Here is a 25,928-nt window from a genome sequence, read left to right on the forward strand (position 1 = left end):
GGAAGGAGGTATAATATCAGGCTATGCATCTGTGTTATAAAGGAAGGGAATAATGTACTCCCCACTGTAAAGTAAAAACTGCAGGTCATGTTTTGGAGACCCCTAAAATATGTTTGTATTTTATATCAGGAAATCATTATTATATTTATAGATAGTCAAATTAAAATGATATAATGTCCTGCTGTCGGAGGAAAGAAGAATTCGACAGGTAGGATTTTAAAGGGAAGGTGTCACGAAAATTTTTTTTTTTTATATAATATTGCTTTTAGTATGATATTAAAATACATTTTATTTATTTGTGTCCTTGTGTTGTACTTTGTACTTCTTTCTTACTTTTAGTTCTCTATGGGGGCTGCCATTTTTTTTTTCATCTCTGTATGTGTTGATTAACGACACATACAGAGATGGAATACGGCACATACATCCCCATAGAGAATGCGAACAGGAGCCGTTCCATTCACTATAGCGTACGGCGTCTGTGTGGGAACGGTGCATGCGCCGCTCACACACAGACCAAAAGGAAGGTCTTTGGCAGAGCGAAATCCGGCGCCATTTTCATGTGGACCGGAAGCCGCGGCTGGACAGTAAGATGATGACTTCCAGTCGCGGCTTCCGGCGATATGTTCAAGGCAGCGAAGACGCAAGGTATAGGAGTGGAGGCGGCAGCGGCGGCAGGAGCAGGTAAGTTATGTTTGTGTATGTGATGTGTGTATTATGTTCGTGTTATACTGTCTGATTACCACTGTATCTAATCCTCCTACACTGTGCATTCGCTCAGAAAATGGCGGCACACAGTGTAGGAGGTCTGAAGATTCAACCCCCTCCTTCTCCTGGCACTAGCCAGGATAAGGGAGGGGGATTGTGTGAGCTCACTAGAGCGTATGTATCTACCCCAAATTTGCAGCATAAAGCAATGAGGTTGCTTTACCACATTGCCAATGCTGCAATTTTGGGAATTGCTCCCTCTAGTGACCAGCACATGGAAATGTTATAAATTAGAATCTAATTTATAATATTTCCTGACTTGTGAAAAAATTTAAAAAATTAAAACAATGTGTAATCACTTATATACTAACTGTTTAACTGGAAAAAAAAAATTCTAGCGACACATTCCCTTTAACATGCCTTTTCCCATTGGAGACCTACCGCTGCCATTGGAATAAACATGCCTGCTCTGCCGAGTAAGTGTGCATAGCTATGGTAAAGTGGGAGGGAGTAGCTGTCGGCTGAATGAGCACTCGGCTGACATCTAAAGTGTATGGCCAGCTTTAGGCATGTTACTCTGGTGTCACAACTGGTGGTTTAGTTTGATCGCAAATCACTCACGATCTGTCCATCTAAACCTGAATAACAGTGGATGGCTGTAACAATTGAAAATCTTCTGGATATACCATTGAAAAAATCTAAAATGCATTGAGGTACTTGGAGGCCTAGTCCGTAAAGTCATAATAACATAGCAGAGGAAAGTAAAAGTAATATTGTAGTACAGTAATATAATATTTTATTGTTCTTTTTATATTGTCCTAGCTTTCCGCAGGCCCAGATAGGATTTTGTCATGCTCAAGGCTGGATTGCTAGAAAATATATTTTAATAGACAGCAATCATAATGTCCTTTTGAACACCATTTTTTTTAAACTAAATAGGTCGGAAATTCTGTTCTGTTGAATTTCACAATATATCTTTATAGAGGACTGAGCCCCATTTTTCTGATTCTCACACGGTCAGAGGTAATTGGACAGTGAGTGGGAGGAAAGCAGGGGAGACAGATATAATGTGCCATGTGCTTTGGAAGAAGCCCTGTAGTTGTCCTAAAACCCTTCTCTGAAGCAAAGTTAGGAATGGAGGAAATGGACTACAAAGCACCAAGCTCTGTAATGTGTGCAATATATCTAACCACACTGGGCTTCAGGACAACATTTTAGTCACAGTCCAGCTCTGGTAACAGACAAAGGAATATAGTGTTAACATTGCACAAGATTGAGCACTACTTTGTATTAGAGGACAACTGCTATGGAAAAGTCTATGCTACACATAAGTTATTACAGTCACATTAGGTTACACACATTTCGAATTGGCAGCATGCTTATCCTCCAGCAATGGTGTCCTGGGTTGGAATCCGATCAAGGGCAACATCCGATAGATTTTTTTTATCTTCTCCCTGTATTTCTGTAGTTTTCCTCTGGGTATACCAGGTTCCTCCGACACTCTCAAATCATATTGATAGGTTAAATGGCTTCCCACAATTCCCCTAGTGTGTGTGCGGTGCAGGTAGGGGACAGAGACTGTTGTGAATGATGACAATCTCTGTACAGCGAAGCAAAATATGTAAACAATAAATAAATATACTTTGAATGAATTAGGATGTTGAGCGTTAAATCACAGCGTAGTCCAGGCCTTAACCCCTTTATGACACAGCCTGTTTTGGCCTTGTGGCACAGACGATTTTTTAAAAAATCTGACGTGTCACTTTATGTGGTAATAACTTGGGAATGCTTTTACCTATCCAGCGATTCTGAGATTGTTTTCTCTTGACATATTGTACTTTATGTTAGTCAAAAATTTGGTCGATTAAATTCAATATCTATTAGTGAATAACACCAAAAGTTAGAGAAAATTTGAAAAAAATGTGCATTTCTAAATGTAAATGGATCTGCTTGTAAAACAGATAGTAATACCACACAAAATAGTCACTAGTTAACATTTCTTTCCCATATGTCTACTTTATGTTTGCATCGTTTTTTGAACATCCTTTTATTTTTCTAGGACGTTACAAGTCTTAGAACTTTAGCAGCAATTTCTCAAATTTTCAAGAAAATTTCAAAAGGCTATTTTTACAGGGACCAGTTTAGTTCTGAAGTGTTTTTGAGGGCCTTATATATTAGAATCCCACAATAAATCACCCCATTTTAAAAACTGCACCCCTCAAAGTATTCAAAACAGCATTCAGAAAGTCTCTTAACCCTTTAGGCATTTCACAGGAAATAATGCAATGTAGAGGGGAAATTTACAAATGTCTTTTTTTTTTTTTTCATTTGTAATCCATTTTTTCTGTAACACAGAAGGTTTTACCAGAGAAATGCAATCAATATTTATTGCCCAGATTCTGCAGTTTTTAGAAATATCCCACATTTGGCCCTAGTGTCCTAATGGACCGAAACACCGGCCAAGAAGCAAAAGAGCACCTACAGGATTTTGGGGCCTGCTTTTTTTTAAGATTATATTTTAGGTACGATGTCAGGTTTGAAGAGTTCTTGTGGTGCCAAAACAGTGGAAACTCCCAAAAAGTGACCTCATTTTGGAAACTTTTCCCCACTCAAGGAATTGTTCCAGGGGTATAGTTAGCATTTTGACCATACAGGTATTTTCCTATATTTATTGGAGTTAGGGCTTATTTACACAAACGTGATATACGTCCGTGCAACTCGCGTGATTTTACACCTAGTAGTGTAATGTATTCCAACTGTCAGTGTGACGTCACAGTCTACTGTCCTAATAGGCTTCCATACATGACAGACCCGGATACCGTTGTCTGGCCTCCGGATGCCATCACAAGCATCAGCAACCCCCACAATTGCATGGGGGCTGCTGATGTGCTACAAACCCCCTAAATGCGGCGATCGCAATCGATTGCCGCATTTAAGGTGTTAATTGCCGAAATCAGCAGCGATGAGCCGCTGATCGGCAACACTGGAATGTCTTGGACAGCTGACCTCCCGGTTCCCGATGCACACGGTCACCTACAGTGTGCATCGGGAATGACACAGGCTGGTCCTGATAGGCTTCCGTACAAGGCAGACACGGAGGTCATTGTTTGGCCTCCGGTCGCCGTGCTAGCCATCGGCAAACCTCACGATTTCATTGTGAAGTCTGCTGTTGGGCTAGAAACCCCTAAAATGCGGCGATTGCAATAGATCGATGTATTTAAGGTGTTAATTGCCTAAATCAGCGGAAATGAGCCGCTGATCGGCAACAGTGGAGTGTCAGCTGTCGGGGACAGCTGGCCTCCCGGTTCCCGGTGCACTGTGTCGCCGACAGTGTGCACCGGGAACCGCGCAGTAACTGTACGTCCTCGTGCGCGAAGACACTGGCAACCAGGGCGTCGTGGTGCGCCTAGGGGTTAAAGGGGTTGTCCGGGCACGGATCGTTTTTTCATACTGATAAGCTATCTACAGGATAGGTTATCAGTATATGATCGGAGTGGGTCTGATGCAGGGACGTAGCTAGGGGGGGCAGGCGGGGCATTTGCCCTGGGTGCAAGTAGGTGGTAGGAAAGGGGGAGCGCCGTGGCAGAGCAGCTGATCGCTGCGGAAGGGCGCCCTGTATGTCGGACACTAGCAGCAGCGATCAGCATTAGGAAGAATCAGGAGTTCATGCAGTGGCATTCTGACTGGGGTCTGTGACGGCCCTTGAGTGGACCAGTCCAGTCACCTGACTTCTCACCTGACCTCACTGGTCCACTCCCGGGCTGTCACCGACCCTAGTCAGAAGGCACTCTGCCGCTGACTGCTCCACATGACATCCTCGGCTCCTCCGGTGAGGCACGTCAGGCAGAGCAGAGAGTGGTAGAGGTAGGCTACCGCTCTCCGCTCTGTTTACAGTGCTATTTACAAGGGATGGGGAGTGTGGCGCTATTTACAAGGGGGGGGAGTGTATCGCTATCTACAATGGGGCAGCGGGCTGTGTGTGGTACTATCTACAAGGAGGGTTGTGTTGGTACTGTTTGCAAGGGAGGCTGTGTGTGGCGCTATATACAAGGGGGGCTGTGTTTGGCACTATTTACAAGGGGGGGCTGTGTGGCGCTGTTTACAAGGGGGACAGTGTGGCGCTATTTTACAAGGGGGTTTAGTGTGGCGCTATTTACAAGGGGGGTCAGTGTGGCGCTATTTACAAGGGGGTCTTTGTGGAGCTATTTACAAGGAGGGGCTGTGTGGCACTATCTACAAGGGGGCTGTGTGTGACGCTATTTACAAGGAGGGGCTGTGTGGCACTATCTACAAGGGGGCTGTGTGAGGCACTATCTACAACAGGGGGGCTGTGTGACGCTATCTACAACAGGAGGGCTGTGTAACGTTAACTACAAGGGGGACTGCTTGTGGTGCTATCTACAGGGGGCTGTGTGGCGTTATATACAAGAGGGGGCTGTGTGTGGCACCATCTACAGGGGGTTGTGTGTGGCGCTATCTACAAGGGGTCTTTGTATGGCACTATCTACAATGTGCTGTGTGTGGCCTCTTTAATTTATTTTCTTCTAATTTATTGTTATGGTAACTCCCATATAGAACTATATCGCTTGTAAAATGTACAAATAGTTTTATGCTAGAGTTACATTAAAAAAATGGTGAAAAAAAAATTACACCTAATTGATTGGTAGAGCAAGCAAATACGGTGAGGGGGAAGGAGATGTCGGGAAAGAAGTTGGGGGGGGGGGGGCGCCAATCTGAATCTTTGCCCCGGGTGCTGGAGAACCTAGCTACGTGTCTGGTCTGATGCATCGGATGTTATGCAGTGTTCGTTGCCGAGGGCATCCACACACATTAGATCAAAATCGGCGGGTTCGAACGCCTTTTATCTATTCGGTATGGACACCCTTAAATAAAAGTGATATTACATTTGAAAACATCAGTGATAACATCACTACTAACGGAATCTAAGGATACATTTTATATATTCTCATGTCATTTAGGGATAATAATATGAAGTTTAATTGAAAGAAACATTTCTGTATTTGACAAAAGACAAAAGCAAATTTGACATTCGTATAAATGATTAATGCTCAATAATAATGTATCTAACCGTGGTGATGTGCTCTGCAATGCACCTCATGCTCATGTCAGAAAGATAAGGCATGCAAAATGAAGGCAAAAAGTCAAGCAGACAGGTAAAGAGATGGCGGAAAGGGAGACAAACTATTCATATGATCTTATTAACAATAGTGACATCAGCTGAAAAGTGATAACATAAAGAGACAGGGCTTATTAAAGGTTTATGTTCATTTATAACTCAGAGTTCAAGCCTGCATACTTGTTAATTGGCTTACACATAATGATTAGGGCCCCGGATGAGAGACTCGTTATTCGGATGATCAGCTGATCTGACATGATATTTGGCCAGGATGAGAACAAATTACATGTAAAATAAATCCCTGCAATCTCCCATAATGGGATTTTACAATCAAATCACTATGATCGTAGCAATAATGGTGATCAAAACAAAATGTTGTGTACACATCTAAAATGCCTATGTATACAGAAATGTATAACATTTACCAACCATCCACTTGATCTCTACTAATGTATACAGAAAAGTCTCTTATTATGGAAAAGGAATTAAAAGGGACATATTTGCAAAAAGTGGCAATGTACACCACTGCTGCAAAACATGGCAGAAATGGGGACCTTGCAAGATGTGGGATTGGAAGTGAACATTCTTCATGTATTAAAACGGTTTTAACAAAATGTTAACCGACCAATCAAATCACTGCTGTAAGTGACAACTGGAATCTGGTTGCTTTGAGCATCATAGACACTTTATTCCAACAAAGTTTTTAGTTATGACGGGTATTGTATTTGCTCATCAAAATCTGAAAATATTTGTGCCATTTGACCATCACTGCAACCGGGTGACAACTCTGGAACTCCATGCTGCTGTGTAGACCAGAGTTGTCATTGGTGATACATATTGATGACCTGCAACCATTTCTACATCCAGTGTTTGAGACATGATTATAGCCGCCATTTTCCATAAACGGAGTCAGGACTTAAATTTTTTTTCCCCCCTGTAATGATAAGAGTAGGAAACCCATGTGAAAAAACATGACAACGCCAAACAGTTCCATCCAGCTAACTAAATTATTCTGCTGTTGTCTGTAAACAATCATCATAACGAAACTAACGATTACGCGTGGATTGCAAAATGGCGATCGCGCTTAAGGGGCTTTTAAATGGTTTCTATCGCAACTTATTTTTCCTGATAAATGTTGTACTCGGATTGCTCTTTATGTCGTATTCACTGATCATTTTTTCAAAACTCACTGCTTTCATATTGTTTAGATGGCCTGCTATGCCGCCAGAATGCCAGTGATATTTCGGGGTTTGTGGGCGAGCTTCCCAAGTTACCCGGTGTGCCCCTTGCAACGTTCCACCTCTCCGCACCTCTAGTGAACCCGTTCTAAGATCGTGTTTCATTGTTTCCATAGGAACCGGACCACGAGCCATCAGGAGACCCGATGCATCTAAACCCTGGACCTCTAGGGACCGCACAGCTCATGCGCATAGCCGTCCAGGAACGCAGGTGGTCGTGACTAATAGCAACGGAAAGGAAACTAAAAGGACGTCCTGCAATCTTGCTGGGAGAATAACTATAGAACCAGCGATTTTTAGCAAATTGTATATAAATATTTTCAGAATTTTCTGTAACTTTAAACTAAATCCAATCTTAGTCCTGAGAGTAGAACGTCCAATTATTTCAATCCTCTATACAGGACAAATACAAGAAATAAAAGATTAAGAAGAAAGCTTGAGGCAGGACTGGAGAAGATTAATATTCTAGAAGTGAAGAAAAGAAGGGAAGGGCTACAAGAAGGGACTGGAGGAACGTAAACACATAGTGAGGAGAAGTGTGAGGCAGAGAGAGAGAGAGAGTGAAAGCCGGGAGAGAAGCTCGTGTGGAGCAGCAGAGGAGGAACAGGGGGAGGGGAGACGACGGTTCAGTTGATTTCCCCACTCCCTCAGCAGCTCCTTGTTCCAGGTAGACACACAGGCAGCAGTGGAGTCTGTGGCTCCAGGTAAGAGGACACTTCCTTATTTGTATGATCTTATCACATGTCACACACAGCGGGTGACTACTGATCACACACACTCAATGACTCCACAGCATCGTCCTTCATCCTGGGACCCATTCATCGCAGCCTCTGGGCATTACCAGCCGGCCTATACACGTCTTTCCTGATCATCTGAATCGGCTATGACATGATATAATAATTCACACATAGCTAGTACTGTATTATCAGGAACATCTGCCTGTGGTCAGATGTTGCAGAGCTGAGCGAGTCAACATGCAGCAGAGCTAAGTTTGTCAGATGTAGCTGGTCAGGTTGTGGAAGATTTAGAGCTGAGTTTCATGTGTTGCAGATCTCTGGTTGTCTGAGAGCAGATCTGGATTTGTTACATGTTGAAATGCTCAGATGTAGCAGATTTGAATTGATCAGATGTAGCAGATTTGAATTGATCGGATGTAGCAGATTTGAATTGATCAGATGTAGCAGGCTGAGGTTGTAAAAGACCAAGCTGGTTCACTCAGATGTAGCACATCTCATGTTGTCAGATACACTATGATTTTGTTATAATATCAGGATGATCTCTGTGAAATATGTTATCTGGTAAAATAACTCCATTACCTAAGCTGAGTTATCATAGAGCACAGTTAGATAGTTCAGCTCTGCTACATGTATTTAGCACATGGTTGTTATGTTGCTGAATATAGAAAGAATTTGATAATACACCCCCCATGTTTTCCTTCTACCTATACCCTGGTCATTGGAAATGTGATCCTGTGTTTTGTCAATGGCTGGAACCAGATTCCCAGCATGTTTATCAAATAGAAGTGCATTATTTGAATGATACAACTTTTTAACAGCCTGTTCAATTCTTCATCTCTGTTTATTCCTCATGGTAGAAATTCCACATTGTATTTCCTCTTTGTAATTCCAGTATGTTAGGATGGGGGGGTGGGGGATGACTTATGTTATACAGAAGAATAAGAAAGCTGTGCCGCATCCCTGGTGACAACAACTGATTGCTAGGGGTCCCAACAGCTGGTATAAATCATGGGACGAAGGTCACAGGACCCCCGTTCTCCAGATAAAATATTTATGGGATATCCTGTGGACAAAGATGGGAATATATCTCTTTAATACTGAAATGTTCCTGCTTCTCATGTAGGCTGACCAGAAGTGCTGACTTAAGGCTGACTTTTTTATGTGACATTATACTTCTACATTATTGATTTCGGGATGTAATATTTCAGTTTCTTCTCCGCTGTGCTGTACAATGGGGAGGATTACAATGCTGCATTACTGAGCAATACAAGTTTCTAGTCTGGTGCTGAATTGCAGGCTAGAAGACCACCTCAGATGGGCAGTCTGTTTAATACTTCTAAGCAGAGCTGCTTTAATAGTTGATGCTATGTGATCATATGACTTGTATGTGACTATAGCCTTTTTTTTTTCTTTATTATTATTTGTGCCTCCAACATGCCATTCCCCAGAGGTGTAGCTAGGTTCTCCAGCACCCGGGGCAAAGATTCAGTTTGCCCCCCCCCCCCCCCCAAACTTCTTTCCCGAAATCTCCATCCCACTCGCCAGGTTTCATTTCTCTATCAATTAATGAGGTACCATATTTTTTTTTATGTAACTCGGGCATAAAACTGTTTGTACATTTTGCAAGCACTATAGATATATAAGGGAGTTACCATAACAATAAATTAAAAGAAACTAAATAAAGAGGTCAGTGCATGACTAAAACAGATTGTATAACTGAGGCTAATGAGACAGTATGGCGAAATAATGAACATCTTCCTGTAGATATTGGCACATCCCTCCCCCTAGTAGATAGTGCCACACACACCCCCTTGTAGATAACGCCACACAGCCCACTTTTGTAGATAGGGCCACACACACACACACACACACACACACACACACACACACACGCTATAGATAGTGCCACACCCCCCTGTAGATAACGATACCCCTCTCCATGTACAGAGCGCCATTGGGGCTCCCTGGAGGTGCCCCCTGACGTCATTGTCCATGTATGGATAGTTACATCAGTGGCTTCTCCAGGAGCTAAATCCCTGGCCAGAGCATCTGCAACACTCTGCCTGGAGATTCCACTCCAGGTGGAGCCCCTGACGTCACTGTCCATATATGGACAGAGATGTCAGGGGCTCCCTCTAGGAGCAGAATACCCAGCCAGAACGTTGGCAGCGCTCTGGCCAGGGATTCCGCTCCAGGAGGAGCCTGTGACGTCACTGTCCATATATGGACCGGGATGTCAGTGATTCCTTCTAGGAGCGGAAAACCTGGCCAGAGCGTCGGCAATGCTCCTTTCCTCCTAGTTGTGCCCTGTCAGCTCCCCCTCCCTTGCTACGCCCCAGCCTTTTCCTATTACCCAACATACCTTTTATGTCAAGTTGGGGAGCATTAATACCATGTATCATAATTCTAAAATCAGAATTCTAAAATGGAATATAAATAGTATAATTCTCTTTTCTTCTACTCTCTTATACTGCACTAACCTAGGCATGAACCTAGTTTAATTTTATGGTAGACATAACCCTACTCAAGAGAGTCCTTATGATAATAAATACAGTTATCTTTCATAGAATAGAGCTGGTCCTAGACATGCATTAATTGCCGTTGCTTGATGAGGGTGATATATTAATGTCTATGGAGGAAGAGGGGTCAGTGGCTTTAATATACTTTCATAACTGTTTGCTCGGTAAGTGGATGAATACCATAGGAATCATTTGTGAAAACTCAAACTAGGTGTAATGGCAGGGGGTAGGGAGACGGACAAGTGAGCCCTAATCTACCCGCCACTCTGTCCCTGCCTACTTGCAACGACCCGCCCTAGGCGACGGGGTACAACTGGGTGGCGGTCCCTGCGCTCAGTAAGTGCACGACAAACACGACAAACATACAAGGAACACAAGCAAGGAAAAGGGGCCGTTGCCCACGGCAACACCGTGAGCAACCAGAGTGGTGAACGAGCCGAGTCAAGCCAGGAGTGTGCGAGGTACAAAACGAAAAGCAGAAGAGTAGTCGGTAAGCCAGGGTCTGTATGGAGCAGGAACAAAAATAGCAGGAGCTGTAGCTGGGCCAGGAAACCACAAGGAGGGAAACACAAGCAAGGAAAAGGGGCCGTTGCCCACGGCAACACCGTGAGCAACCAGAGTGGTGAACGAGCCGAGTCAAGCCAGGAGTGTGCGAGGTACAAAACGAAAAGCAGAAGAGTAGTCGGTAAGCCAGGGTCTGTATGGAGCAGGATCAAAAATAGCAGGAGCTGTAGCTGGGCCAGGAAACCACAAGGAGGGAAACACAAGCAATAACAAGCACCGAGGGACAGGAAGTGCAGGCTTAAATAGACCGAGGGCGGGAGCTAGCTGAGTCTGGCCAGGTTACGATAGGCTCTCCCACTCCTAAGCCTGCCAGCCTGAATGGTGGAAGCAGGAGTCAGTCTCAGGGATGTATTCTCAGGTGCTGACTGATTAGTTCTGGGAGTTAACCCCGCTGTGCCAGGCAGATCCTTTACACTAGGCCAATGTAAAAGCAGGCTTTTTAGCCCCTATACACATTAAAGAAGCACTCCAGCTATTATCTTTTTTTCCCCTATATAGTATAGCATAGCATAGGTTATTATTAAATAATAATTTAGAGGTTCTTGTGTATGCCTTTTGTATACCTGTTTTACTTAATGTGCCGTTTATGGGTTGTCTGCCATCTTGGTTTGTTCTTCCCCTTTAATAATGTCCCCTAATGCAACCTACATTTCCCATGATGCATCTGGCTTTGCAGAGGCAGTGGGTGGAGTCTCATCACTCCACTTGCTCTGCTTTGAGTCCTAAGTGCAGCAAGTGATAGATCAGTGACATAGAACGTCTGTACTCACACTGCAGAGGCTCAGTGTATCCTATGTGATGCAGCTCAGCCTGTCTTCACTGCATTCTGCTAGTAATAGGTTTCTCCATGTCAGCTTTTACACAGTGACAGTGAGGAGCAGCATCTCATAGAAATACACTGGACTCTGCACACAGATGTGAGGCAATGGGGTTTATAACTCTGTAGCTGGCCATTGTATGGACTCACCTATTCTATCACTGCAGTCCTGGTCTCTTAGCTAGGACAGAAATAATCGGGAGAGTGGAGCTGGGTGGGGAAGGGATGGTCCTCCGAGCTGCCAGGAGGGCTTTGATTGGTGATAATGCAATCCTTATGTTCACAGGAAGACAACCGCACAGGAGAGATGACCTCCTGTATACACATGAGAGCATGATCTATTTTGGTGGTCAGATTGAGATCACATGACACAGCTGCCCATAATCTTAATTTCTAGAAAGAGAGACTAAATCTCAATTTAGGAATCAGCATGACAACATGATGTACAAGACCATTGTTACATTTGTTTACAAATGTGAAATTGCTATGGCATAAAGGATAGTATTGTTTAATGCTAATTTTTGGTTCTTCTTACAATAGATATTCATGCATAAATTATGATTTCATTGATAATCTTTGGTAATCCGGTATGGTAAAATACTTTTTTTTTTTTTCTGTTGGTTTTCACGTTTTAGGAAAGTTGAAATCTTTAAACTGACTGAGGGTTCGGCCACACGGAGCGGCCCTGACACGGTCGCAACGCGGCCAACAACCGCGCTGGCACTATGTAGGAGCAGTTGTCTAATATCTCGAGGTATTCCGGTTACATGCGCATGCGCACTGCCGCTCCATTCATTCTCAATGGGAGCGCCGGAGATAGCAGAGTGCAGTGTTCGGCTTTTTCCGGCGCTGCCATAGAAAATGAATAGGGGGTAAGTTGTTGTAATATGCAAAATCGTGCGGCCATAAAGAGTGTATTAATTCATGGCCGCACGATTTTGCAGATAAAGGGACGGTCTACCCGTGTTAACATGCGGCCACTAACAGGCTGTTTGGCAGCCACACCGAACATGGCGCCGGTGCGGTTGTAAGCGTGTTGCGACCGTGTCAGGGCTGCTCCGTGTGGCCTTATCTTTAGGTAAGTGTACAAATTACTTAATATTGGAGTTGTCTGCTGTTTGTGTAGTTGCATATATTCAGAAAAGGTCATCGTTGATTTAGTCCACATTGTCCATAGTCTCCAGGAGGCGCATGTGCTGTTTATAGTTATCAGGAAATACGAATATTTTTGAACCAGTTTCAAAATATATACTGGCTTAAAGAGGCTCTGTCACCAGATTTTCAAACCCCTATCTCGTATTGCAGCAGATCGGCGCTGCAATGTAGATTACAGTAACGTTTTTTTTTTTTTTCAAAAACGAGCATTTTATTTTTGGCCAAGTTATGAGCATTTTTATATTTATGCAAATGAGCCTTTCTTAAGTACAACTGGGCGTGTTTAAAGTTAAGTACAAGTGGGTGTGTATTGTGTATGTACATCTGGGCGTGTTTACTTGTTTTACTAGCTGGGCGTTGTGAATACAAGTGTATGATGCTGACGAATCAGCATCATCCACTTCTCTTCGTCAACACCCAGCTTCTGGCAGTGCACAGACACACAGCGTGTTCTCCAGAGATCACGCTGTGACGTCACTTCCTGCCCCAGGTCCTGCATCGTGTCAGACGAGCGAGGACACATCGGCACCAGGCGACAGAGTCTACATCGACTTACCTGCAAACGACGATGCTGCTGCAGAATCAACTGTAGCCTCTGTCGCCTGGTGCCGATGTGTCCTCGCTCGTCCGACACGATGCAGGACCTGGGGCAGGAAGTGACGTCACAGCGTGATCTCTGGAGAACACGCTGTGTGTCTGTGCACTGCCAGAAGCTGGGTGTTGACGAAGAGAAGTGGATGATGCTGATTCGTCAGCATCATACACTTGTATTCACAACGCCCAGCTAGTAAAACAAGTAAACACGCCCAGATGTACATACACAATACACACCCACTTGTACTTAACTTTAAACACGCCCAGTTGTACTTAAGAAAGGCTCATTTGCATAAATATAAAAATGCTCATAACTTGGCCAAAAATAAAATGCTCGTTTTTGAAAAAAAACAAAAACGTTACTGTAATCTACATTGCAGCGCCGATCTGCTGCAATACGAGATAGGGGTTTGAAAATCTGGTGACAGAGCCTCTTTAATACTGGAATAGCTCTCTAATCCAATCTGCAGAAGGGAAAAGCTTCAGTTTTGGCCACCTATGACTACCCCTTTCTATAAGCCACCTACCTAACAGTGAGCTTATCATTTGGGGTCTGGCTGGGGGGAATCTCGGCGATCAGCTGTTATCTATGACTGAAGCTGCTGGTGCATTCACATGTCCACTGATGCCAGTATTAGATTGTGTCCACTGGTGTTACCACATACTTAGTGGTTACAGAGTAAAGAAGTCATTGGCAGTTCAGGAGAAGGAGTCATTGAAGCCGTAGGAATGGAAAATGCTCGAAGGGCTTTTTTTTCAGATTACAGAAAAGTGGTTTTTCAAGTGGAGTAACAGGCTTTAGAAGCAACTGCCTGACATTTTTTGATCCATACCACCACCAGAGGTTTCATACTAGTTAAAAGAAAAATCTGAAGTTAGCATATGACATCTAGACATGTAAGAAAAAATAGAAAGGACTACATTTTTAATAACTTAGATGACTGAACCTTTACATTTTACATTGAGAATTCCCTACATTGGTTTCTGCAGTTGATTTTCATAAAACACTTCTAGCTTTGAATTGCAGCCAAATATTGCCATGCCCTGAGAATGAAACTCTAAGTTAGAACTTACAAGTTTAAGCAATACAATTTTGTATGTGATGAGTGGAATTTTGTGCCATAAACAAAATATTATAAATTGTTTGGGCACAGACTTCCTGGTAAACTTTTGTTTTGGCATAACACCTAGGATATCTATTTGCCTTAGTATTGTACTACTTAATCTAATGAAGAGACAAGGAGTCACTTGACAGCTTGAAATTATTATCCAATACAAGTATTATCATATATCTAAATTTGTATCTATAGTACTGGTAGTGTGCATATTTTATATGTAACATGTCTTAGACTGGTCCATTCATGTGTAAATATAGCTTCAAACCAGCAGAGTAAACCAATCTAATAAGTTCTCAGAAAGTAGTGATCTAAGGAGAATCAGTACCTTCCAAGAGCTGTGTCAAAGTCACATTCAGCTAACCAGAACCCTACTCCGTACTGATGAGGATCAACAACTACGAAATAGTGCTGTCTACAGATAGGTGTCTCTAGCTTGACTATTAGGCTGGGTTCACAAGACCTATTTTCAGACGTAAACGAGGCGTATTATGCCTCGTTTTACGTCTGAAAATAGGGCTAAAATACGTTGGCAAACATCTGCCCATTAATTTGAATGGGTTTGCCGACGTACTGTGCAGACAACCTGTCATTTACGTGTCGTCGTTTGACAGCTGTCAAACGACGACGCGTAAAAATACAGCCTCGTCAAAAGAAGTGCAGGACGCTTCTTTCAGACGTAATTTGAGCCGTTCTTCATTGAAAATTTACGGCTGTCAGAGAAGCCTCGCAAAATGCGAGGAGGAGCATTTACGTCTGAAACGAGGCAGCTGTTTTCTCCTGAAAACAGTCTGTCTTTTCAGACGTAAAAGCCTGCTACCGTGTGCACATACCCTTAGGGCGGATTTACACGAACGTGTAATACGTCCGTGCAACGCTCGTGCTTTTCACGCGCGTCGCACGAACCTATGCCAGTCTATGGGGCAGTACAGACTGTCAGTGATTTTTGCGCAGCGTGAGTACGCTGCGTAAAACTCACGACAGGTCCTCTGTTTCGGCGTTTTTTCGCGCATCGCGCACCCATTGAAGTCAATGGTTGCGTGAAAATCACGCATGCCACACGGAGGCACCTCCGTGGGACGCGCGTGATTCGCGCAACAGCAGTCAAACTATGAATGTAAAAAGAAAAGCACCACGTGCTTTTCTGTTTACAAACATACAAACAGTGTCATAATGATGGGGGCTGCGCGAAAAGCACGCAGCCATGCACCATATTATCATGACACACAGAGCTGTCAAGTGCCTTTTGTGCATGCAAAACGCCGCGTTTTTTGCGCGCGCAAAATGCACACGCTCGTGTAAATCCTCCATTAATCCGAGTCATGTTTCAGGCTCTATAAAGGGTCAGACATTTCAATATGTGTGTATATATATATATATAGATATATATATATATATATATATATATATATATATATATGAGAGACCATTTTCTTCCTTCTTCTGGAGATCTATTTTACATACTTTTTTCCCAGGGAGCATAGCACTTAAGACTCAGCTGGTTCTCTGCAAGAAGAATGACTACCTTCCAACAGCTTCATCAAAGGCATCGCGTTCAGCCAAACAGAACTGTACTCACTCTGTACTCATGAGTAGCAACAACTCTGAAACAATGCTTACCTGGCAGGGGAGATACCATGATCACTAAGGTGAGATTGGGACTTTTTTGCCAGGTTCTTGCTCCTCGGTCTTTGGCTTAGACCATGTGTAGTAAGGTCCTAATCTGAGGTTAGTAATCATCTCTGCCGGTGGGTTGGTAGCCATCGTAGATCGATGATAAAACACCAAGGAGAGGGGCAGAGAACCACATGGTTGATGCTATCGGTCGGGTAGCTGGAAAGTCTGAGTTGCTAAGTGCCCCGGGAGTGGTGACCCTGGGGTGCCCGAACTCACTGGGGGTGGAATCCCACTGAGTGATAGCACATTTGCATTCACTTGTCTTTCACGCTATTTGAGCACACACCTTTTATTTTCCCGGCCTTCTGGCTGGGAAATTAGGAATTTTTATATCTGGCGAATGTCCAGGCTGTATCACAGCGCACATTCACTTACTTAATTTTGTATTTTCACTCTGTGTTTGCCACGTTTGTCACAGGATTTTTGGATGCGGTGCCCTTTTGGTCTAGGGGAAAATGTGTGGCCTTCTGGTTCCTTTTTTCCCTGCAACCCGGCCTCCCTTCTTCGGGAGGTGCAAGTAGAAGCAGGCTCCAAGGTGGACACTGGGGGGGCAGCCCAGGTAGAATCCTTGGAGTGTTGTTGGGTCCCCCTTAGCTTCGGCGAGAGGGGATCATTGATCCTCGATCTTCTAGGCCTATGGTTTGGAGGGTTGGGGAATGGTTATGCGGGGCCTCTCTCCTTTATGAGTAGGGCTGCGATAGACCGTATCCTTTGTGCACTTTTTTGTGTGGCACCTCTGCACTTTTTTTGTGCTTTGGGTGACAGAAAGCACGACTCGGAAAAAAAAGTCACTTTGAAACAATGCTGTCTACAGATGATGTCCTTGGTTTGGCTATTAACCCAAATCATGTTTTTTAACCCCTTTGGGACGAAGCCGTTTTTTGCTTTTTCGTTTTTCACTCCGCGCTTCCAAGAGCCATAACTTTTTTATTTTTTTGTCAATAGAGTGGTATGAGGGCTTTTTTTTTTTGCAGAAGGAGCTGTAGTTTCTATTGGCGGTATTTGAAGTACAATTTAATATACCGGGAATCTGAAAAAAAATCTTTGCGGGCTGAAATGAGAAACTGCGATTCGTCCATTGTTTTTTGGGTTTCAACTTAACTTTATTCTGTGGCTCAATACAATTACGGGGATACCAAATTTATATAGGCCTTTTTATATTTTACTACTTTTACAAAGAAAAAACAATTTGTTAAAAAAAAAATTTGTTGCACCACATTCTGAGAGCCGTAACTTTTTTATTTTTTCTTCGATTGAAGCGGTGCGGGTTCCTATTTTTTGCGGCATGAGCTGTAGCTTTTTTTCGGTACTACAACTTTTTGATCACTTTATATTACAGTTTTTGTTTTTTTTAGAGCTAATGTGACCACAAATAGCGATTTTTGGCATTTCAATTTTTTATTTTTTACAGCGTTCACCGTGTGAGTTAAATAATAATATATTGTACTAGTTTGGACTTTTACAGATCCTAATTCAGTTTTTCAGTCACTTTTTACATTAGAGGAAAAATGGGAAAAGGTTTTTTTTTTTTGAAGTTTTAATATTTTTTTTCTCACTACTAATAACTTTTATTTAACTTTGTTGTTTTTTTTACACATTTTATTAGTCCCCCTAGGAGACTTGAACCAGTGAACGTTAGATCACTGGTACTATATATTGCAATACTAATGTGTTGCAGTATATTGTCATTTTTACAGACTTCTGTTAAGCCTTGCCACGGGCAGGCTTAACAGAGGCAGAGTGAAGGCAGACCCGAGGGCCTTCATTAGGCCCCTGGGCTGCCATGACAACCTGTCGGAGGGGGCCGCCCCCTCTTTTTAACGCCTCAGATGCTGCGGTCGCGATTGACCGCAGCATTTGAGGGGTTAAACGGCCAGGAACAGCGGGATCGTTTTAGTCCCGGGTGTCAGCTGTAAAACACAGTTGACATCCGCAGGGTATAGAGCGCGCTCAGCGCGTGAGCCCGCTAGATACATCACCCTCCACACCACAACGTGCTATTATATCGTGGTGCGTGAAGGGGTTAAAGGCTCAATAAGGGGTTGGACATTGACTTACAGGATAGTCACCTGTAGGTGGCACTGGAGAGACAAATCTCTTCCTTCAGAAGTAGAGCTATTTTCCAATTTAATAAGTAACGTGTAAAGCCTTTTGTCAGTTTTTATAGTTTAAACAAATGTACGGTGGAGTTATTCTTAACCCCTTAAGGACACGGACAATCTTAATTTTTTCATTTTTGTATTTTCCTCCCGCCTTCCAAAAGGCATAACTTTTTCACTTTTTCGTCAACATAGCTGTATGAGGGCTTGTTTTTTGCGGGAAAAGTTGTAGTTTTTAATGGTGCAATTTATTTTACCGCATAATGTTGCGGGAAACTGAAAAAAAATTGTGGTGTGAAATGGGCAAAAAACAGGTGCATACGATTTTTGGATCATTTTTTATTCCATATTTTTTGGAGCGCTTAGGTGACCAAAAAACAGCAATTTGGTTGTTTTTATATATGATTTTTATATGGCGTTCACCGAGCAAGTTAATAAACACTATATTGTGATAGTTCGGACATTTACGGATGTGACGATACCAGTTATGTTATCTTTTACTTTAATTTTTTAACATTGCTTTAACCCCTTCCCGACATTTGACGTACATGTACGTCATGGAAAGCATGGACTTCCCGCAAAATGCCGTACATGTACGTCAAACGTTTGGCACCGGCTCAGAAGCTGAGTCGGTGCCATCATCGTCGGATCTCAGCTGTATCTTACAGCTGACATCCGACTGTAACGGCGGGGACCGAAATTAGCTTCGATCCCCGCCATTAACCCCTTAAGTGCAGCGCTCAAACGCGATCGCTGCACTTAAGGTGTTTTCAGCTCATCGGAGCCCCAGCAATGAAATTGCCGGGGTTCCGGTGGCTGCAATGGCAACCGGAGGCCTAATACTGGCCTCTCGGTCTGCCTAGCACCGAAGCCGGTCAAGATCCGCCCGGCGGCGGAGCCTGATCGGCTTCCGTAGCTGCCGGCAAGATGGCGCCGGGTCAGGAGCTGATCCGGCGTCATCAGCGGTGGAGGTCAGCTGTACTGTACAGCTGACATCCACCTGTAACGGCAGGAACCGGAGCTAGCTCCGATCCCTGCCATTAACCCCTTCGATGCAGCAATCGAAAGCGATTGCTGCATCGTAGCGGTTACAAGCAGATCGCCAGCCCTGACAGGCAATCGGGACTGGCGACTGCTGTTATGGCAACAGGAGACACAATGGTCTCCTGCTCTGCCATTACGGAAGCCGATTTAGGCCCCGCCGGGAGGCGAAGCCTAAACGGCTTGCTGTCAGTGAATGACTGACAGATCTAATACATTGCACTACATAGGTAGTGCAATGTATTAGAAAAAAAAAAATCTGACCGTTGGACCTTCAAGTCCCCTAGTGGGACTTGAGAAAAAGTGTAAAAAAAGTATAAAAAAGTGTAAAAAAAAGTGCAAAAAATAAAAGTTTGAAAACAATAAAAGTTTCAAGTAATCAAATAAAACACAATCCCCCTTTTACTCTTATCAAGTCCTTTATTATTGAAAAATAATAATAAACCATATGTATTTGGTATCGCCACGACCGTAACGACCGGAGGTATCAAAATATTATATTATTTATTGCACGCGGTGAACAGCGTAAAAAAACCCCGTAAAAAACGTTACCAGAGTTTCTGTTTTTTGGTCACTTTGCCCTACAAATATTACAATAAAAAGTGATCAAAAAGTCGCACGTATCCAAAAATGGTACCTATAAAAACTATAGCTCGTCCCGCAAAAAACAAGCCCTCATACACCTCCGTCGACAAAAAAATTAAAAAGTTATGGTTCTCACAACTTGGCGACAGAAAAAATACATTCTTTTTACAAAAGTAATTTTATTGTGCAAAAAGTTTTAAAACATAAAAAAGTTCTATAAATGAGGTATCGCCGGAATCGTACTGACCCGCAGAATAAAGTTAACATGTAGTTTATAACGCATGGTGAACGCTGTATAAAAAAAACGAAAAAAGCTGTGCCAGAATTGCGTTTTTTTGTTTACCTGGCATCCCAAAAAATAGGATAAAAGGTGATCATAAAGTCGCATGTACCCCAAAATGGTACCAATAATAACTACAGCTCGTCCCGCAACAAACCAGCCCTCATACCGCTACGTCTATGAAAAATAAAATTAGTTATGGCTCCAATAAGTCAGGAAATAAAAAAATATGCAGTTGTGCCCGAGGGGAACATTTCTTCAGTTTCAAGAGGCGATTTATCAAGGACCTAAAATTAGGGAACCAGGAAGGGGAGGGCCCAAACATATCCGCTGGAAGCGACGGTGCCCGTATTATACCAGGATAATACTTTCCCAGCAAAATTCCCCAAACTACAAAGGCGCGGAGTGTGGACCAAAAGGGGGATAAGAAATGACACCATTTATCAGTGCGACACCGGCCTGTGCAGAAAGGATTGCTTCACAGCGTAACACACATCTATGGATTATTTTTATTTTTTTATACCACCTGACTATGCCCCTTATATACTCCGCCCCGCTTACATGTACCCCCACATTATAAAACACCAGCAATACTCAAACAAATATAGTGCCAAGCAAAATCCGCTCTCCAAAAGCCAAATGGTGCTCCCTCGGCCCTGAACCCTACAGCGTCCCCAAACAGCAGTTTCCTTCAACATATATGGCATCGTCATACCCGGGAGAACCCTTTTAACAATTTTTGGGGTGTGTGTCTCCAGCGTCAAAAGCTGGGCATGACATATTTGCCGCTGAATGGCATATCTAGGGAAAAATATAAATTTTTAATTTGCACCATCCACAGCGCATTCATTTATGGAAAAGACCTGTGGGGTGAAAATGCTCACTACACCCCTTAATAAATGCCTTGAGGGGTGCAGTTTCATAGTGGGGGTCACTTATCAGGGGTTTCTTTTTATTATTTCACATCTGAGCGTCTGCAGTTGTGAACCAATACTTTGTAAATCGCCAAATTAGGCCTCAATTTTACATGGTACCCTTCACTTCTGAGCCCTGTCATATGTCCAGACAAAAGATTAGTGCCCCATGTAGGGTGTTTCTAAAACCGGGAAACACCGCATAATAATTAGAGAGCTGTCTTGTTATGGTGGCACAAGCCGGGCACCACATATTGGCATATCTATGGAAAAAAATCCCATTTTCACTCTGCAACATTGAGCGCACACTAATTTCTACAAAACACCTGCAGGGTTAACATGCTCACTACACCCCTTGGTAAATGCATTGAGGGGTGTAGTTTCCAAAATGGGGTCACTTCTGGGGGATTTCCACTGTTTTGGGCCCACAGGTGTCCAGAAACCAATCCAGCAACATCTGCACTCCAAATGGCGGTCCTTCCCATCTGAGCCCTGCGGTTTGCCCAAACAGCAGTTTATGACCACATATGGGGTATTGCCGTACTCGGGAGAAATTGCTTTACAAATGTTGGGTTCTTTTTTTCCTTTATTTGTTGAGAAAATGAAAAAATTTGCGCTAAAGCTACGTCTTATTGAAGAAAAAGGACTGTTTTTATTTTCACTGCCTAATTCTAATAAATTCTATGAAACATCTGTGGGGTCAAAATGCTCACTACACCCCTAGATGCATTCCTCAAGAGGTGTAGTTTCCTAAATGGAGTCCCTTTTTGGGCGTTTTCATTGTTTTGTCTCCTCAGGGGCTTTGCAAATGTGACATGGCCTCCGCAAATCATTCCTGCTAAATGTGATCTCAAAAAGCCAAATAGCGCTCTTTCCCTTCTAAGCCCTGCCGTGTGTCTAAACAGCCGTTTATTACCACATGTGGGGTATTGTTTTACTCGGGAGAAATTGCTTTACATATTTTGTGGTGCTTTTTCTCCTTCAGTCCTTCTGGAAATGAGAAAAAATTAGCTAAACCTACATTTTCTTTGAAAAAATGTAGATTATTATTTTCAGGGCCTACTTGCAAAAATTTCTGCAAAAAACCTGTGCGGTCAAAATGCTCACTATACCCCTAGATAATTTCCTCAAGGGGTATAGTTTCCAAAATGGGGTCACTTGTTTGGGGTTTCCACTGTTTTGTCACCTCAGGGGCTTTGTAAATGCGACATGGCCTCCGCAAACCATTCCTGCTAAATGTGAACTCCAAAAGCCAAATAGCACTCTTTCCCTTCTCAGCCACGCCGTGTCTCCAAACAACCGTTTATTACCACATGTGGGGTATTGTTTTACTCGGGAGAAATTGCTTTACAAATTTTGTGGTGCTTTTTCTCCTTTAGTCCTTGTGGAAATGAGAAAAAAAATCGCTAAACCTACATTTTCTTTGAAGAAATGTTGATTTTAATTTTCACGGCCTACTTCCAATAATTTCTGTAAAAAACCTGTGCGGTCAAAATGCTCACTACACCCCTAGATAATTTCCTTGAGGTGTCTAGTTTCCCAGATGGGGTCACTTTTGGTTGATTTTGACTGTTTTGGCACCGCAAGAGCCCTTCAAACCTGACATGGTGCCTAAAATATATTCTAACAAAAATAAGGCCCCAAAATCCACTAGGTGATCCTTTGCTTCTGAGGCCGGTGCTTCAGTCCAGTAGCACGCTACGGCCACATGTGGGATATTTCCTAAAACTGCAGAAACCGGGCAACAAATATTGAGTTGCATTTCTCTGGTAAAACCTTCTGTTTTATAAAAAAAATTGTATTAAAAATGTATTTCTGCAGAAAAATATGAAATTTGTAAATTTCACCTCTACTTTGCTTTAATTCCTGTGAAATGTGTAAAGGGTTAAGACATTTTCTAAATGCTGTTTTGAATACTTTGAGGGGTGAAGTTTTTAAAATGGGGTGACTTTTTTGGGGTTTCTAATATATAAGGCCCTCAAAACCACTTCACAACTGAACTGCCCCCTGTAAAAATAGCCTTTTGAAATTTTCTTGAAAATGTGAGAAATTGCTGCTAAAGTTCTAAGCCTTGTGAGGTCATAGAAAAATAAAAGGATGTTCAAAAAACGATGCCAATCTAAAGTAGACATATGGGTGATGTTAATTAGCAACAATTTTGTGTGGTATAACTGCCTGTCTTACAAGCAGATACATTTAAATTGAGAAAAATGCTAATTTTTGCAATTTTTCGCTAATTTTTGGTGTTTTTCACAATTAAATACTGAACATATCGAGCAAATTTTGCCAGTAACATAAAGTCCAATGTGTCACGAGAAAACAATCTCAGAATCGCTTGGATAGGTGAAAGCATTCCGGAGTTATTACCACATAAAGTGACACATGTCAGATTTGAAAAATGAGGCTCTGTCAGGAAGGTCAAAAGTGGCTAAAGAGGGAAGGGGTTAAGGAAAAAACAGAAAAAGGTGTTTTTGTTTTTTTTTGAGCTTTTAATAATGTTTTTTTGGAACATTAAAAAAAACCTTTATTTAACAGTTTTTTTTAGCCCCCCCAGGGGTACTTGAACCAGAAATCGTTGGATCGCTTGCATGATATACTGCAATACTAATGTATTGCAGTATATCGCTATACTGACAGTGTCCTTTCAAAGGAATACAAAGATGGCAGACCTGGAAGCCTTCATTAGGCCCCCAGCCCTAACAAATGACAGAATCTGCTACATTGGCCCTGATGCAAATGTGAACAGACCCTTATATATAACTGTTGGGTCTTTTGGCACTGTGTATACAGAATAAACATTTTTGCATATAAGATGCTAAAACATCTGGAGAACATCTCTGGGGGTTGGCACTGGTTACAGCTAAATTTCTAAGAAATAAGGCAGGATAAAAATAAAGAGAAATCTTTACCTATGACAAGTTCTGTCAACACTACAAAATGTCTTGGTTGTTCGGTTATGTCTGTAACTTTAATCGATACATATCAGATTAACCCCGTTTTCCCGAGAGGACATTCGAAAATGTAATAACATTAAAAGGGCGGTCTCAATAAGACATCCCCTTTTATTATTCCCTATGAGGGCACATGGACATCATAAAGCTAGATCCTCTGCTCTGTATGTAATACAACATACATACTACATTTCCAAATGCAATAATGCAGGGCTAGCCTCATTTGCAAAACGGTTTGTCTTGATGAGACGACCCCTTTAAGGGCCTGTTCACATCAGCGTTCCTTTTCCATTCATGGGTTCCGTTGCAGCTTTCTGTCGGAGGAACCCATGAATGGAAAGCGAAACGGAAACTAAAACTTCAGTGTCCATATTATCCAAATAATCAAACACATAAAGTAATAAAAGTTTTGCGGTTTATGAGGTGAGATGTTCATTGCTTTCCATGTGTTCTGTAAGGAGCATTCTTGCTATTGTTGCCTTGGGTTCAGTATAGTGCTTGTCTTCATGCTGCAATATAGAGAGCACTAAGTTGTGTATTAATGACAAATATTGAGCCTTCTGGGCACGCATTCAAGTGTTCAATTAGGCTCCATCCATATGTACAACCCAACCCATGTGCTTATGAAAGCCTTTCTTTGCCGTACATTTCCTGCACTGCAATCTTCTATTCATTCGTTTTTTTATGTTTTGTTAATTCATATATTTTTTGAGCTAATATAATGCTAGCTGAAATTCTGTCCCCTGTCTTTACCTTTTAAATGTTATTGTCATGCCAATAATAGAAATTGAGTAGACAGATCTGGAAGCTGAACTATTAATGAACTATTCCCAAGATTGCAGTTACACATGAAGTATTGCGCTTTTGGTGCATCTTACTATATTAATGTGTTTCTATAAATTTTGGAGTTTTTTTAAGCATAATTGATTTAATACAATGTGTAAAATTTGTATTTCAGAATATATTCTTAGGGTAGGAACACACACAACGTGTTCTGGATGGATATGCCGCGTCAAGCTGCACAACGTAACCGCCCTGAACACCGCAGGGAATGCCGTCTGAAAAATCGCACCTCATTATGGTGTGTTTTCCGGCGGAATTTCCGCTGCGTAAAGTAGCGCTGGAAAAATAAAAAAAAAACATTCGAACTTACCCCCTCCCACTTCTCTGTGCATAGTCTGCCCTCCTGGAATGACGTTGCTGGCCATGTAACCACTGAAGCCTGTGATTGGCTGCAGCGGTCACATGGGATGAAACGTCAAATCAGGAGGCCGGACTGGAGAGGAAGCAGGGAACTCTGGGTGAGTATAACTTATTTTATTTTTTTTCTTTCTTACTTGCGATTTTGTCGCAATACATACTACTTTGTTGCGGGTTTAAGCACCCCATTGAATTCAATAGGGAAAACCTGCAATAGAAGTGCTGCGATTCCGCAGCATTAATTGACATGCAGCGGCTGGAGAAACTGCACCGCAGGTAAATTTATGTGCGTTTTTTTTCGACTTATTTTTTCCGCTGTGTGGGAAAGAGATTTGTTGAAGTCTCACCCACACTGCTGCGACCTGTAAAACACTGCGGATTTTGCGCAATTAATCCGTTACGGAAAGTCTGCAGTGTTTACGCTGTGTGTGTTCGTACCCTTATAAGTTTCAGAGCTCTGATTTCTTTCACAAGGAGCTCCACACTCTCTTCTCCCCAGTACCTCATACTTAAGTATAAGCCCCCACCAGAGGGAGCTTACTAAAAACAGGGATTCATAGGATCCTAATGAGCTCAGCAATTAGACAACAAACATGAGTA

At 42.6% G+C, this 25,928-nt stretch overlaps 1 protein-coding gene across 2 annotated transcripts in view; it reads left to right on the forward strand.

Moving 5' to 3' along the window:
* The first annotated feature begins 7,630 nt into the window (after positions 1 to 7,630).
* TMEM150C (transmembrane protein 150C) overlaps positions 7,631 to 25,928 on the forward strand; it is a 211,341-nt gene continuing 193,043 nt past the window's right edge. For both annotated transcript variants that reach the window (XM_075849834.1, XM_075849835.1), the window contains exon 1: positions 7,631 to 7,784. The gene's annotated coding sequence lies outside the window, so the exon portion shown is untranslated. The remainder of the gene's footprint in view (positions 7,785 to 25,928) is intronic.

The sequence above is a fragment of the Rhinoderma darwinii genome, chromosome 1, assembly GCF_050947455.1.
Source record: "Rhinoderma darwinii isolate aRhiDar2 chromosome 1, aRhiDar2.hap1, whole genome shotgun sequence".
Classification (NCBI taxonomy): domain Eukaryota; kingdom Metazoa; phylum Chordata; class Amphibia; order Anura; family Rhinodermatidae; genus Rhinoderma; species Rhinoderma darwinii.